At 43.2% G+C, this 16,465-nt stretch overlaps 1 protein-coding gene across 4 annotated transcripts in view; it reads right to left on the bottom strand.

Moving 5' to 3' along the window:
* GSG1 (germ cell associated 1) overlaps positions 1-15,360 on the bottom strand; it is a 111,199-nt gene extending 95,839 nt beyond the window's left edge. For all 4 annotated transcript variants that reach the window (XM_079993404.1, XM_079993402.1, XM_079993403.1 and 1 more), the window contains exon 1: positions 15,012-15,360. The gene's annotated coding sequence lies outside the window, so the exon portion shown is untranslated. The remainder of the gene's footprint in view (positions 1-15,011) is intronic.
* Positions 15,361-16,465: the final 1,105 nt, after the last annotated feature.

Raw genomic sequence — 16,465 nt, 5'->3', positions numbered from 1 at the left:
AACGCTGCTTGGAATTGACACATTAAACCAGAGTTACGGTAATCCTATCCCAGGGGTCTGCAACCCACGGCTCCGGAGCCGCATGTGGCTCTTTTACACCTTTGCCGCGGCTCCGGGGCGGATACTAGCGAGGGGAGGAGGCGCATTGTGCGCCCCGACACTCCCCACTGTGGCGGGCGCTGTACTGGCTGTGATGTCGCATGGGGGCGGTGCGTGTGTTAGTCACGCACCGTCCCGACGTCACCTTCCCACCCGCTGACAGATCACGGCTCCGGAGATATATTTGTTTTAAATGTTGCAATGGTTTTGCGGCTCCCAGGTTTTTTTTTCTTCGGAAACAGGTCCAAGTGGCTCTTTTTGTCTTAAAGGTTGCAGACCCCTGTCCTATCCACTAATTTCAATGGACCCACCTTGAGTAGGACAAGCATGGAATATCACCCTCTGTCTGTAATGGCTGGCCTTTGACAGCCACATAATAGTTGCCAAAATCATGACCATGTGTAAGGTCATTTCCCTATAAGACCGGATGTTTACAGAAGGGTGCTCTACAGAAGGCTGTCCTCTATGTGCAGCTTTCTAGTGTAACTCCAGCTTCAAGACAAAAAGCTATAAAAGCAGAGAGGTGCTGGAACTAAGTTCCTGTGAGTTCCGGCTAGAAATAAAGCCCTGCCCATAAGTTCGGAGCCCCTCGCTGAGATGGTATAATGTTGGCCAGCCTTTCCAAAACTGATGCCCTCCAGCTCTTCAATAATACAATGCCTGCCAGCTCTGACCATTGGACATGGTGACTGGAGCTTATGAGACTTTTGGTCCACCTGCGGTGCACCAGGCTGGGGAAGGCTAGCATTGGCTTTTTAGGCAGTCACATTTAAACTCATAAATTGGACCTTGGGCTTTGGATGTGTCCTTTCCCACCCCAAGAATTAGTCCCAAAATGACAGGCGCTCTTTAGTTTAAGGGGGAGGGAGCTTGGGAGCAACAGATTAGTGACTGGCACACAGCGACAGGGAGAATTTATTAAGTGCTTTCCTGCCTTGCAGATTTTGGGTTCCCCTTGCCCCAGTTTGAAGGCAGATTGAGGGGTGGTGGCAAGAAACTGTAAGCCAATTGGGGAGTAGTGTTGCAGCCGGCTCTGTGTTTTCAACAACAACCTTGGGCTAGCTGTAGTAGATTGAAGCAGCAACTGCGAGCACGTGGGACAAGCTAGTCCCAAATTAATCTCAAAGGCTGGAAAAATGTTTATCCGCTTTCTTCTCTCTATTGTGCAAGATACTGAAGTGACAGCTTCTTCCCACCCTAATGATTCATACATGGATGGTGCAGGTCTCCCAGCACAGAAATAGCCCATGCCTTTTTCAAGCATTTCCGTTTTCTTGATTAAATGTCAAACTGGTTAGAAAGCAAGGATCCCCCCCCCACCTGCCTGCCCCCACGTCAAGGCCAATCTAGCTACGAGAGCAGCAGATCTAAGTGTTTAAAACCCAGATCTTCCCCAAGCATGCAGAAAGTAGAGAGAGGCACGGGGTCTGTTTTTAGGAGTAGAATAGAGGCATATCTGAAAGGCGCCTGAAACATCTTCCTCTCCGTATGTTACCTCCCTGCAAGATGATCCCCTAGTCTGGTGTGACCCTGTGGACGTGGGGACACCTCTCTGCATCTGAGAACATGGCATTTCAGCACATCAGGAAGGAGCTGAAGGGGGAGATACCCCCTTAACATAATTCCAGCCCAGGAAGATAGAACAGGGATGCATTCTCTCTTTACTCTTGGTAGGCAGACCCTCCAGCAGAATTCCAGTTCATATATGATGCCAGAGTTGCTTGGGTGCCATATAATGCAGAGTTTCGGTCAGGAGTGGGGAACTGTGACCCCTCCAGTTGTTGTTGGACTTCAACTTCCATCATCCCCAGCCAGCATAACAATAGTAACATCAAGTTCCCCATCCCATGTCTAGGTTAGTCTTTTGTTTTTTAAGACAGGCATCTGTCTGTGTGCCTGTTCCTCTCTTGGTATGAACTCAGGACTTTCATCTAGAGAGACTATTTTTTTGAGGAAGTTGAGCATTGCTTTGTCTTGAGCAGAAATCAGCACCATGCCAATTATCGTTCTGCTGATCATAGCTGGAATGTTATACTGACAGTGGGTTGGATCCAGAATCCAAATGAGTCACACTTCAGTTTCATCAGAATTCATAGGACTTGTGACTAGCTTCATCTGTACCCAACCCTATTGCTTTTCAGGGATGTCAAGGCTGCATGATAGAGCTCTCTTGAGCAACAATTCTGTTTATTTTTCCGTTTCCGTTTCATTGTTTAAAAGGAAAGACTGCATGATAGCTGTATGGCATATGCCTCGTGAGCAGGAGGCTTCAGTTTCACGTGCAGATGCCTCAGCAGGGGTTGTTTGGTCAGGAGTTAAACTATCACTTTGATAATATATATTGATCCATGTGAGATCAGAAGGATGAGGATGAGATGAGGACTTCAGCCCTTGGTGGTGTTATGACTGTGGGACCACTTCCGGTATGGAAATTTGCCAGGCTCTCTCTCATTCCATTTTTCAATGGATGGAAACCCTTTCTTAGTCTAGGTTTTCACCAGTAACCTGATGTTTTATGATGTTCTTGCTCAAGTTTCAGTACTGCTGCCTCTTGACGTTTTATCAGTGATGTTTAACTACCAATGTCACTCTATTGCTGTTCTCTTTTAAGGATGTATTGTTTTCAGGGCTGTGACAAACCTTTGAATGGTCTTCATTTCAACCATTTGAAGGAGATGAGAAGGAAAGTGATATTCCTTCTTAAAAAGGTAGGCAGGGAGAGGGAGCTTCATTTTGATGGAAAGAGGTGGAAGGAGTCACGCAGACCATAGGGAAAGCCCCACCACACACTCACAGGTCTTTCTTGTGACCACAAAGATATGCAAGAGAGCACAGCTTTGAGAGCATTTGAGAGAGAGAAAAGTATGTGAAAATCAGCAAGGGGAGAAAATCAGCAAGGGGTCAGAATAGCACTAATTGTTTCCTCTTATTGTAAGCCACTTTCCTTATTATTTTAATAGAAAAGCACAATATAAATAAGGAAATAAATATTGCTGTGTCAAAACCACTAATTGTTCCCTTTTATTGTAAGCGGCATTCCTTATTATTTGAATAGAAAAGTGAAATATAAATAAGGAAATAAACTGAGGGGGATCGAGGAAAATCACACAGCCCATTTCCAGAAATTCAAAATTCAATGACGAGCATATTGAGGGAAAGAAACAGTATATGGAACAAGGAAGGGGAAAAAAATGTGGAGGATTTGTTCACTCTTAGTCTACAACATTCTAGCCTGAAAGACTTTTTTTAAGGTCAGTTTGAAAGTTACCCTTTAGAAGGATGGTTAAGCAAGTTAAAATGAAAAGCTCTCACTTGTCTGATTCATTTTGCTGACTCTCCTGGGAACGCTGGATCCTTTGTACTTAAGCAACATTGCATTTGCTGTCTTGGAAACATAAATGATTGCTGCCTTAACTGTGATGGATTACAGAGCTTCATATCTCTGGATCAGCCTTCTCCATTTTAGAGCCCTCCAGACAATTTGGACTACAACTCCCATCAGCCCCACACCCAGGCTGAGGGTGATGGGAATTGTAGTTCAAAAAGCCTGGAGGGCATCCGGGTATGGGGTATCAAACATAACAATGGAAGGATTCAGAGAAACAGCTCTAGTAGTGGTAACTGAGCCTGTGAAATTGCTGCAAGTGCAGGCTTTGAGTTTTTCCAGTTGTTGAGAAGATGGACAGTAGAGAGGAAAGGGAGGGCTTTTGCCTTCATGTTCTGCTTGTGATCTTCTGAGAAGGACCTGGTTGACCACTGCTGGGAGCAGGACCTTTGATCTGATCCAAGAGACTTCATGTGTCCTTATCTCTCCTTTTCCTGGGCAATGGATAGTAAATTCTGGATGCAATATCCTTCAGCAGGGTGAGCAACCTTGGAATGGTGTTACACAGTACTTGGGTGAAATATGTTCACCCACTGAATGGACTGACCATGTCCCACTAACACATAGTGTCCCTGTTCCTGAATACTGATGCATTAGCATGAACATCAGAAATGGGGAAAATTGCACATATAGGCATGATTAGGGTTCCAGAAAACCCAGATGCTTACATGAGGACCAGTTGCATAGGCTTCTACATTGCAGACATTTTACATTAAACGTGTGGACATTAGGATGAGAACATGGAACCCATGTCATGTCATGGAAGGGATTTACACTTTCCTTTTCAATGTGTGGACTTACATGCCGAAGGGAACTAATAAAAGCCTTGTTTCCCATCATTCAGATTGACGAGACAGCTGAGTTCTCTTTGAGACTCATAGCTTTAGAAATGTCACATTATTCCAATGTGTGAGCACAATTCAAATAAAACAGAACAAGCTTTTTAGTATTAAAAAACACAATATGAGCATGCCTCTGTGTGTCCCCCCTATATGAAGTGAAGGCATGCCTCAGAGTTTTCTGCAAACATTCAGGGGCATTGTTGTTGTTGTTTAGTCGTTTAGTCGTGTCCGACTCTTCGTGACCCCATGGACCAGAGCACACCAGGCACTCCTGTCTTCCACTGCCTCCCGCAGTTTGGTCAGACTCAGGGGCATTAGCATACATTAACTACTACATGGAGAGGCTCCTTGTAATGTGATTGTATGCCCCATTCCTACTGACCCACAGTAAAAATCAGCAGGGGACCACAGATGATGGCAAGCAAGACCAGAAGCAATGGAGGGTGCAGCCAAGCCAATGGTGTGCAAAGCCAGACAAAAGGAGGTGAAGTATGCAGAATTGTAAAATTGGATAGTGTTGTTCTCTCTCTCTCTCTCTCTCTCTCTCTCTCTCTCTCTCCCCTCTTTCTCTTTCTCTTTCTCTCTCTGTCACACACTTCTCCCCTCCTTCCTTCTCTCTGTGCCACTTCATTTATGTGAGCAACATGGAATTAGAACAAGGTCACATACACCCCATGAAATTTGACCAAGGTCACATATAGCCCACAGGTTCTTAATCCTAATTTTAAATGATACATACTTCCATCAATGCAGTAGCCAGCAATTACTTACTGGACCTCAGACAGTTAGCAAGCATAACTTGGAATTCAAGATGCAGGGTAACAGGTAGCAAGAGAGAGCAAGGTCAGCAGCAGCAGGACCATGGATAGCTCCAAGGTAGCCAATAAGTTGTTCCACCTTGCTCCCCAGAGAAGTTTGAACTATTAAAGGGACAGTGCTGTGGCTTGTAGCCATAAGCAAAACTCTGCTAATGGATACTAAAATGTTGTTTATTAACCACAAGTTACACAATGGTCAACAAATCAAATCAGATTGCCTAAAAGTTAATCCTTAACTCATATCCCCCTTCTTCTTCTTCTTTTAAAAAAGAAAGCTTTATTAGCCTTCTGCATAGTAAAGTAACTTACCGACCAATATTCTTGCCATTACTTTGGTGCCAGGAGTACCAAAGGGCTTTGTAATGACAGTAATTAGCTGCATTCTTAGAAATCATATTAGCAGACTTATATCTCTCTTTTTTAAAAAAAAGAATAATAACCCCCTACCCCAAATGCAATAATTCAATTTTAGTTTTAGAAATTAAAAATTTGTTAGCATTATCCTGGGCACCTCTGGGCTACATCTGCATTGTTTGTAGTAATTTTCAAATGAAGTGTTTGCCTTAATTCACAGTCGAACCTCCGAGCATGTTAGTCATGATGTAAATCAGGTCTCCTTAACTGTGCTTTCCTTTCTACCACAAAGAACATTTTATTCAGATGCCTGAAATAAATGGGACACCCGCTAATGTGGCTATTTTGTACACTGTTATTATTTCATTTAGATGGTGGTATACGAATGCCTAGCAGTTGGCATGAAATAATGTAATGAGAAATTACAAGCAAAGTGGCAAATGTGAAGGACACCAAAGGCCAGCAGAAGTAGAAAACAGAAAATATATATAGATAAGTCTACTTAGTGATGGGAGAGATCATCTTGGTCAGTCTTCCAATCCTTCCAACAACTCAACCCCCAGGGTCTCTCGTAGTTTTACCAATTTGTGCCTGGTTCTGGAATGACCCTATCATTGAAAACGAAAGCTGCGCGTTTCAGGCACATATCCAGTATAATACATTTTAACCTTCCAATTGCTTACTAGCACTTATTTGATATCATGCATAAGATTGCATTCACTTACTAGCACTGGCAGGAGAATGGTAGCAATGATAACATCAAGCCACAAATAGCTCCCTTCAGTGCCTTTCTAACACATAAGGATGCGTATAGATTTCAAGCAGGCCAAAAGCTTGAAACTAGCAGAACACAAGTGACATTAGAATCAGGATGGGGAAGCTGCAGCCCTCCAGATGTTGTTGAGCTCCAACTCCTATCATTTCCAACCATCGGCCACACTGGCTGGGGCTGATGGGAGTTGGAGTCCACAACATCTGGAGGGCCACAGCTTCCCCAGCCCTGTTTTAGAATGTAAAATTTCTCCACATCATCCTGGAAAGAGAGCATCCAGAAGGAAGATTGCTACCAAATGAAACACAAGATGTTATGCTCACTGCCAGCTGAACAGAAGAAAAAAGGGAGAGCCATATGCCCAAACTGGTACTGGCCTAGAACAGCCAAGTACACACAGAGTCCCTGGCATTTTATGCAATACTCTGAAATATGGCAGCCATGTCATATATCTATTAAGATGAAGAGGGGTCCTCTGGAAGTGAACCCTCATGTAACTCCCAATATGCCCAGGGACTGAATTAGCAAGAAACCTGGTAGTTTGTTACTACTACTACTACTACTACTACTTCTAATTTATTATATATACCCCGCCCATCTGGCTGGGCTTCCCCAGCCACTCTGAGTGGCATCCAACAAAATATTAAAATACAGTAATGCATCAAACATTAAAAGTTTCCCTAAACAGGGCTGCCTTCAGATGTCTTCTAAAAGTCTGGTAGTTGTAGTTCTCTTTGACATCTGGTGGGAGGGCGTTCCACGGGGCGGGTGCCACTAATGAGAAGGCCCTTTGGCTGGTTCCCTGTAATTTGGCTTCTCGCAGTGAGGGAACCGCCAGAAGGCCCTCAGCGCTGGACCTCAGTGTCCGGGTAGAACAATGGGGGTGGAGACGCTCCTTCAGATATACTGGACCGAGGCCGTTTAGGGCTTTAAAGGTCAGCACCAACACTTTGAATTGTGCTCAGAAACGTACTTAGAAAACTTCAGAATGTTCATTTTAGCAGAAAAGGTCCTATTTCCTTTTAGGGGGCATTTCTCATGCACACTCCCCCCCTTTTTGGGTAGCACCCACAAAATGTCATTGTCACCAAACTGCCAGCCAGTATTCCCCCACCCCACAAATTTAATCTAGATTTACCATTTTTGGATAAAATCCTACTAGAACACAAAAACCCCAACTGCTGACAACAACCATTTTGCAACCACCCAACAACCCATTTATAGCCCATCTAGAAATACAGTGGTACCTTGGGTTACAGATGCTTCAGGTTACAGATGCTTCAGGTTACAGACTCCACTAACCCAGAAATAGTACCTCAGGTTAAAAACTTTGCTTCAGGATGAGAACAGAAATCGTGCTGCCTCGGCGGTGCAGCAGCAGCGGGAGGCCCCATTAGCTAAAGTGGTGCTTCAGGTTAAGAACAGTTTCAGGTTAAGGACGGACCTCCAGAATGAATTAAGTTCTTAACCCAAGGTACCACTGTACCTTTTAAAAAGTAGCAGGGTGGTTCCATCTTCCATCAGTTCCGTCTTCTGTGCATATAGAGTTATGCAGAGAACAGGGGAAGACGTAAATCATACATCAAGCATCTGATCCCCCTCCCCCTCCCCCCCCCCCCCCGCTTGGGTCCATCCCACCATGGAAAATGAAAGCAAAACAGAAACAAAGAACAAAGAACAAAGAAAGGAGAGGAGAAAACTGTTTTGAAATTGGTTCCAAAAAGAGTGTGCCATGCTTGCCTTTAAAAATAAATAAAATCAAGGGAATGTTACTTTCAGGAAGTAAATTTGGAAATCAGCTTTTGCAAGAAGCCAAGTGATGCCAAGCTTGGATGTGGATAAGAATACCCAGTCAAAAAAACCCAAAGAAAACAAGAAAAAGAAGTTTTCACTTAGCCCAGACTGTTTCTTGAATTATTACCTTTCAAATTAAAAGATAAGCAGAAGCAAATACAAGCATACCTGAAACCAGCATCTTGACTACGTCCTTTCCCTGTGTGTACTATGAAAACCCCACAAAAGAGAAAGCAGAATTTCAACATTGTTCTCTTTGGTTAAATTATGTCTCAGTTACACCTATTCCCATCAAAGAAAAGAGTGAATTCCTCCAGGGAAAGAAGATTCCAGCTTAGAAGGCTGATGAGTCTCACCTCTGCAAGCGACAGAAAATCACACAGTAGTGTCTTATAAAAGACAGGGGGATTACACTTCACTAAACAAATTTAACAAACAATAGAAAAGCCAGGTGACTGCCACAGAGAAGGTGAAGGCACACAAACAATAGCCTGTGGACTCAGCTGCACAAATATGAGCTGCCTTATAGACAATTATGCAGCGTGTAAATCTTGACATGACACAAAAATGAGCATCTTGCCTATGAACCCAACCATGCAGGTCACAAAGGAAGACAGGAGAAATTACATCTTAAATGCCCCAGAATTAATTAGAAGCAAATTCCCCAAACACAACAGCCCTGAGATTTGAGCATCAGCATCTAGCTGCTACTGGAATGCATTCAGGGAGGGGGGGGTGGAGTTAGATGCATCAGGCCAATGTAAATGTCAGAGGCTCCAGCCTTAACCATCATTTTGAAGTGGATGGGAAATATGTCACTCTCCATATATGTTGCTGGGATACAATTCCCTTCCAATACAAGACCATTTCCCATGCCAACCACCTCCCTTCCTCTGACTGTGACAAAGTAGGGCAATATCAGGAGAAAATGGGAGAGAGAAAAGGGCTGTTGTTCAAGCCATCCCATGTCTGCATCCCATAAGAAGATGGAGAACAGCAGGAGGTAACAGACATTCAAATGGAGCCCTTTCTTCAGAACTTGAAAGCTTGCACACTAGTTTGGGAGATTTGGGTGGTCTAATAAAGGTAGCATTCAAATGAGTATTTTGGAAGTTCTCAAGTTGCCCTGATCCTAAGTCATTACAGTCTATATGACAAGCATTGGCTCTCTGAGGTCTTAGGCAGGAATCCTTCCCATGGTCCTTTTAACTAGGTTTGAACCGACTTGAACCTGAGCATACTTCAGGAGACCCCATGTGCCAAGTATGCAGAAGGACCACTAGCTATGGGGCCCGTTAGATGACAGGATATTACGCACTATGCTTTTACAAAACGTTGGGGGTGTTACTGATAACAAGGATTGTCCACTTTTATTAAGCTAACATTATTTACGCTATCTATTTCATATTCTAGTTTCCTCTTATATTAGAATATTATTTGCTTATTCTAATCCCCCTTCAACACACTTTCTCTCTTCTGTGTTATTAATGCTTAGATAACAGTTTCTTAGGTACATGATGCCTGTCATTTGTTTCTGTTGACCCACATTACAATTTTGCCACAAGGAGCAGTACAAACAGCTCTGCAACTACGCTCACTAAAGTAGAACTCACACTTCCCCAGAAGAGGAAATCTACAATGGAAAGGAATCTAGACATGTACATAACTGACGCTCTCTGCAACACTGAGAGATGGGAATTTGTTCTTAGAGGACTCAAGACCAAACTCTCCAATCTCTAGAGAACAACTTCAAATAGAATAGAATGGATTCTTTCAATGTGGTGTGTTTTCCAAATGTTTCTCCTTCCAGCTTTCTTATGCTAATTATTAGTTTGATTTAAAGCACATGTGTTTTCTAATATTCACTCAGGCAAGAGCTGAATGGTACTGAGGATGCAGAAATACTGCATAACATCATTTTTAAAAGTATTTTCTTTTAACTGTGAGAATTTGTAAAACTTAATTCCTTTATGCAAGGGCAAACTATTTGTGGTCCAGTTAACACAAACTGGTATCAGAAATGGACTTTGAATTGGTTTGGTTTGGCTTGGTTTGCATTTTCTGCACATACAATATCAAAAGTTGGAAAAGAACACAAACATGTTGGATAAAAAGTACATTTTATTATTATTATTATTATTATTAAAAAACCTTTTTTTATATAAAAAAGGTGATTTCTACTTCTTATTCTTCATAGGTGAGATATTCCAGTCTATAAAGCATTCATGGAGCCAGCTCATAAGTTACAGAGAAGAGGAAATGATTTAATATTTCCTTTTTTTTAAAGGAAATATTAGCATCTATGAGAACTAATGAATGAATTTTCCTGCAGCCTTTGGCTCAGAACAAAACCCTGCCTGAGAAAAGACTGCATGGTATAGTGATTCCTGGAATGTGCTGGCTTAACCCTGCATATGAAATTCTCCCATATTAAAAATTTCCTGCATGACTGGGAAAAGAATATCAGCTTAGCCTTCTCCCTAGCATGCTTTTCTCAAAATAAGTAGCCATGGAGGAGGAGAATTAGGGAAGCAGAGGATGGCTGAGATTTTCCAAGGTGAGTGTATGCATGTGACAGCGAAGTGGGAAACTGCTTCTGTAAAATATTATATTTGAAGTCTCCAGAGGGACTTGCCTAGATATATGGGTAATAAATCTTGCACATAAAGAAGCAGACACTGAATCATGAGCAAGTTTGTTCTGATCAGCAAAGGGGCAGACTATTAACATCACTATATAAAATCCAAACAGACCTCAAACTGTCAGGCTGTCTTCACACATGGCTGTCCTGAATGCTTGTATGTAAGCTCCAGCTTTGTGAAGATGTTTTAATGTGATGGAGTTTGCATTCTTTGATTAGTTTGGTATTAGTGAAGGGCAAACAAACAAAATTTAAAATGTCAAATGCACAATGCAAAAAAAATAAGCCCATCTAATTCTCTCTTATATTTCTCATACAAAACTAGCATTTCCAAAGTATGATTTCCCCCCATGAAGCTAGCATATCCCTGTTAATGTTAATTTTTTTCATAATGTGAGGTGCTCTGCATTTACAATGTTTCCTATTTAGTTCAAGTTACCAGCTTGCACATCTCTCTGTTAAGCTGTAAGAGAACCAGTAGATGGAGCTGAAGAACATAGAGAATAACTTCTGCATTTAGAAGAATGACTGATCAAACCTGTTGGACTCTGGCAATGCTAATGTGTTTTGTTTTGTTTTTTGTAAATTGCTACCAGCTGTGATTGCTGTCATAGAATCATAGATTGGAGAGCTGGAAAGGACCATGAGGGTCATCTTGACCAACCCCATGCAAGGCAAGAACCTTTTGCCCAATGTGGGGCTTGAGACCATGACCTTGAGATTAGAATCTCATGTCCTACTGAGGTGAGCTATCCTAAACTTCAACAGTGTACCAATGTAAGGTCATCTGGCACCACACACACACACACACACACAAAAGCTTGACTCATAGTCTTTGAATTATTTCCATACAGACCTACATCCCATCATGGATTCCTCCTCTTCATGCCAGGTTTTACATTAAAGCCCTGTTCCCAAAGACTATTTGTTATATAATAGCCTCTGGCAAGATGCCGTTCAGAAAAGCTTAAATCAGCTGAAGGATAAATAGCAGAGCCCGGCGAGAAAAACACTTTGAGAACTTCAGGAGAGTCCTAGATATGGAGCATTTTCTTTCCTAGGCATCTGCCCCATCTCATATTAAAATAAAATTCCCACCCTGAATCTACTCATTCTTCATTCATTTCATTCTTCTTTTCTGTGTGGCAAAGGGAAATTCTATAATGGAAGAAACAGAGTTACCTGCAGAACCATGGACCAATAAACCCAAAAAACAAACAAACCCAGCTGTATTCCATTGGAATTTTCCCCCTGTTTGCTGATCACAACACTGCATTCATCCTGGTAATCTCTTTTGGCTGATATGCAGGCAGTCATTAAGAGCACTGCATCTTCCCTCCAGTCCCCTGAAAAGAGACCTGGAACATCCTAGGGGAAGCCCCATCTGCTCCCAGTTCTGCACCATGTCATGTCATAATCATTCCTGAGCATGCCTCATTTAGTTTGATATGTACCAGATTGAGAAAGATCCCTTGGTGATAGCAAACATCTTGGATTGCTGGAACATACAGGCAAGATGGGCAGAAGTGTGAAGTGGACGTTAATAGGGACAGCATACTGTGCTGCCAGACAGGTGTGCTCTGGGATCAGCAGAAGTAGGAGGAAGCACACCAAAAAGATGGTCTGACCGATACAGGGAATACAGTGTTAATTTGGTCATTTGGCCCAGATGCTTGACAGGTCTGTGAAGAAACTCAAACTCCATTCGGGTGCCAGAAAGCTGCATGCTCATTCAGCAATGCTCGAGAGGTCTGCAGCATTAGAAGCAAGATTGCAAAGTAGCCAATGCAACTACTGTGGCTTCCATGATAAATGCTGACACAGTTTTTCATAGCAGCAGCTAAGCAGGCACCATGCAAACTCAAAGCAAGTTCAGCTCCCGACCAGAGGACCTGACAACCAACACTGTTCAAGAATTGGTTGCAGGAATAAAAGCAGGCAGAATCAGGGATGTAATGCAGGGACAGAAGGCTAAGTGAGAGGAGCATTATAAGAAAAGAGCTGAAAGAAAAAAATAGATGTTGTCGCTTCGTGTGTTAGAAAGGTGACTGCGTCTTTGTGAGCAATCCAGGGGTGGGGGGAGCAACTGCCAAACCGGAGAATGTACACAATGGGAAAGAATGTTTGAGCCCATGTGTTGGGTGGAGAGTGGAGATTTCAGGGAGGCTCAGAGTCTGAGATGAGAACACTAGAAGAAGAAGAACAAGGAGTCCACATCTGATGTAGGAAGAATGACATGGAAGGAATATAAAAAGGAGGTAATGAGTCTAGAATATGGGGACAATTGTCTTGGCTGCAATACTTGGATTTTTAATGCTTTGAAGCCCCAGGAAGGAGGGAGAGGAGAAAGGTATCATAGTAAAAGGCTAACAGAGGACTTGTGGGATATCCAGCCTCATATTACCAACATACTTAAGACTAACTAATGCATGAAAGGGTTAAGACCATAGAGTAAGCTGTCCTGCCAGGCTTAGCTAGGTTACTCCCCCTCACCTTGGGAGGACAGGTTATCAAGCTCTTTGTTCTCCCATTCCACCATGTGGACCCTACCAGTAAGGAGGTCGGAGCTAGTTTCTCAGACTGCATGGCTTATGCAAGCCGTCTTTGTGTTTCTATATACTACTTTGGAACCTAAGTTTTGCTGCCTATGTTTTCTGACTGCTGTATGGAAAAGCACATGGATCTGACCTTTGAAGAGTCTGTAAGTAAACCATTTTTAACTTATCATGCATGTGGTCACTTTGTATGCCAAAGGAAGAGGGGAACTTTGCAAGCAACTTAGAAGGGAATCTTTTAATGTTTAACCACCTAAATTCCCATGCTTTAATTTGCTGCATATTTTGTGATTTTAAATCTCAGCTGGGGTTCTCTCACCAAAGAGTACTCACCCCAAACCTGGATCTTAGGCATGCAGGGAATTTACCTAATAATTTCTTTCCCAACCAACAGGGGTTATGGGCCCAGAATGCTTAAACGAAGATTGGAAATAATTTGGAGAATGTGAGGGGTGGAAGGAAGTAAAGTTTATTGTTTCCCTCGGTCTACCATGGGAACGCCAGAATGCAAAGAGGTGAGCTAGTTGCTGCAAACTCAGACTGCATGGCATTCTACAAATCCATTCTTACAGACAAGGGCCTAAACTAGGGATGTAAGTGGCCACAAGACCATGGACTCAGCATTCTACCTCAGCCTCCAGCAACAGGGACAAATGAAATAGTGTCATTGGTATCAAGACAGCAGGGCCATTTGCCTTTATTCATTACTGCAGCTATGTCATTTTAGGGTGTTAGCATGTACCAATTCAGAAATTGTGACACTGTTTCTGTGTGTTGTCCAGTGAACTGTCAGCATGCGCTTCAGCAGAGAGCGAAGGATCCAATCCTGTGTGGCTGCGATCAGGCAGGTGAGGACAATGCCCAGTCACTCAGATGGACTTGTATATACCTCTACCTGGAAGAGCATTTATTTCTAAGCACCAGTGGCAAAAGTGATTGCCACGGATGCTCCAGCTCCTCAAAGTTGTGTGGGGAAGAGCTTTAAAGTGGAGGTAGGAGGCAGGAGTCTCAGGTGGGAGGAGGGCCACACCAGTGCGCTTTGCTAGCAAGACCCTGCTAGGCATCTGCTTTCTCCCTTACTGCTGCAAAGCACCAGCACATCTCAGGCCGAGGCAGAATATCCAAGGTGTGTGATGTCTGTCATGAAGGTCATTATTCTAGGGGTGCCAGTATTTGTGTGGGGGGAGGAAGGAGCAGTGGGGATGGGGAAGAATACATGGCCCAGGCAGCTGCTACCACAAAGCACAGTGTCCTGCTATTTGAGGCACAAGCAAGGGCTGGGGGAATCGGCCTGGTGGGGGTGTGAGCTCTGGAGCGCTACATTTTCTCCCCCTCAGGCTCCATGCAGCTGGCCCGGCCGTTTCCAGCTCAGCTCACTCTCTGGCATCACTTACTAATCTGTGACAAGTTCAGTATGTGCCCAGTGCTATGGAGTGAAGGAACTGACATTGACTCACCCAGGGCAGAGCGTTCACCCTAATGACTGTTCTACTTGCCGACAGTAGATGGCTCTCCAGACAACTTGATGAAAACAGGCTCGGCACATTTACATTATCTTTAACTGCAACCTCCCCGATGTTGCACTTTCCTTCCCCTGCACACACACACACACACACACACACACACACAAAAATCCCTCCCACTTGGATCTGTAATCCACCCCCACTCCATTTCCCATTCCCGCCTCCCCCCTTTTCATTGTCATTTAACCTCTTTTCCCCTCTGTCCCTGACGCCTCTTTTACTACTTACCATTTTCCCCTGGATTATTTCTCCCATCTCAACGCTCGCGCATTTCCATCCCGTCTTCTTCCATCTTCGTGCTCTCTCTTGTACTCTGGACATGCATTTGAAGATAGTCTTCTGGTGAGATATGACAAGGAAGCATTCTTAGTTGGCAGAATCAGCCTGTTCACATCCCTGAAAGTAAGAAAATCCTCAAATCTCCCTGCGTTTTCCTTCCATTCCTTTTACTCACATTCTTCCCCTCCTCTAATGCTCCCTGATGCATCTATGCCTTGACCATCTTTAAATTATATTCCAGTCCCTTCTGCCTCCTCCTGAAAGTCTTTCAGCGACCACCATATCCGATTCTCTCCCTCTCTCTCTTACACCCACCCACCCTGTGAAACTGCATTTCTCTTTGCAAAGCAATTACATTTTCAGCTCACTGAAGGTTTATGGGGAGGGGGGGACTCCTGGGTCCACAGAACCATCTAAGGAATGTTTAGCAGAACCAAGCAAGATGTCAGAAAATCGTGGCAAGCCTTTGAATCCTCCCAAATTCTTTATCAGGCATTATGTGACACAAAGTGGGGGCATCTGTTTTTCCATGGTTTGCTGACTGGGAAGCATAGGTGTGTTTAGTGGCCCAAATATTAACTGAGAGTCTCTGTAGTTTCATTATTTTTGAAGAGAATGCAGAATCCAGACTGCTTTCTGGCTTTACCTCAAGCTTTCCATTTCTTTGAAGTGCAGCAAAGTTATTAGCAGGTATAGTACTCCTGTGCAAATTCTACACAGTTTTTGAGGGGGGAAATTATATAGAAATGAGGCCATAACAATTCTAACAATGTACTGGGCAAATATTAATACTAAGCAATGAAATTACCATAGCTCACAGGTAGGTCTGAGGTTCAGTCCCTCGCAGTTAAAGGAATTCAGGAAGTAGCAGAAGGTGGAAAATACCGTCTACCTGAGATCTTGGAGAGCTGCTGGCAGTCAGATTACTGGGCTAAATGGATGAATAGTCTAGCCTAGAATAATATATAATCCTGTGTAAATGCTACAATTAATTCTAAAACAGGCAAACCTCAAAGAGGAACTGCTGAAGTGAAATGATTGACTGAACTTAAACCCAGTTCAGAAAATGGCAGGGCACATTTGTATACTGCTTGTCATCAATAAGGCTACTAGAGCACAAAATGCACAACCATATTCCTGTGCTTTTCCACAGACAGAATATTCTGGCTTGGAAAACAATATTTAAGTCAGTGTCAATCCTTTCTGTCAGGTTAACAAGTGCTTTATCAGACTTCTCCACTCCTTTCTTAAAGCCAGCTACCACAAACACTGTCCTTCAAACTTCGGTCTGTGCTCCATTTTTACCTTCAATAAAATCTGTGGTTAGAAGAACTTAATGCCACATTGGATAAAGGTCTTGTCGCAATAGCAGAAGAGGTTAAGATTTGGGGTTTGTAGAGAAC

Source organism: Podarcis cretensis (genome assembly GCF_951804945.1).
Source record: "Podarcis cretensis genome assembly, chromosome: 10".
Lineage (NCBI taxonomy): Eukaryota > Metazoa > Chordata > Lepidosauria > Squamata > Lacertidae > Podarcis > Podarcis cretensis.
This window is presented reverse-complemented; position numbering and strand designations above follow the sequence as displayed.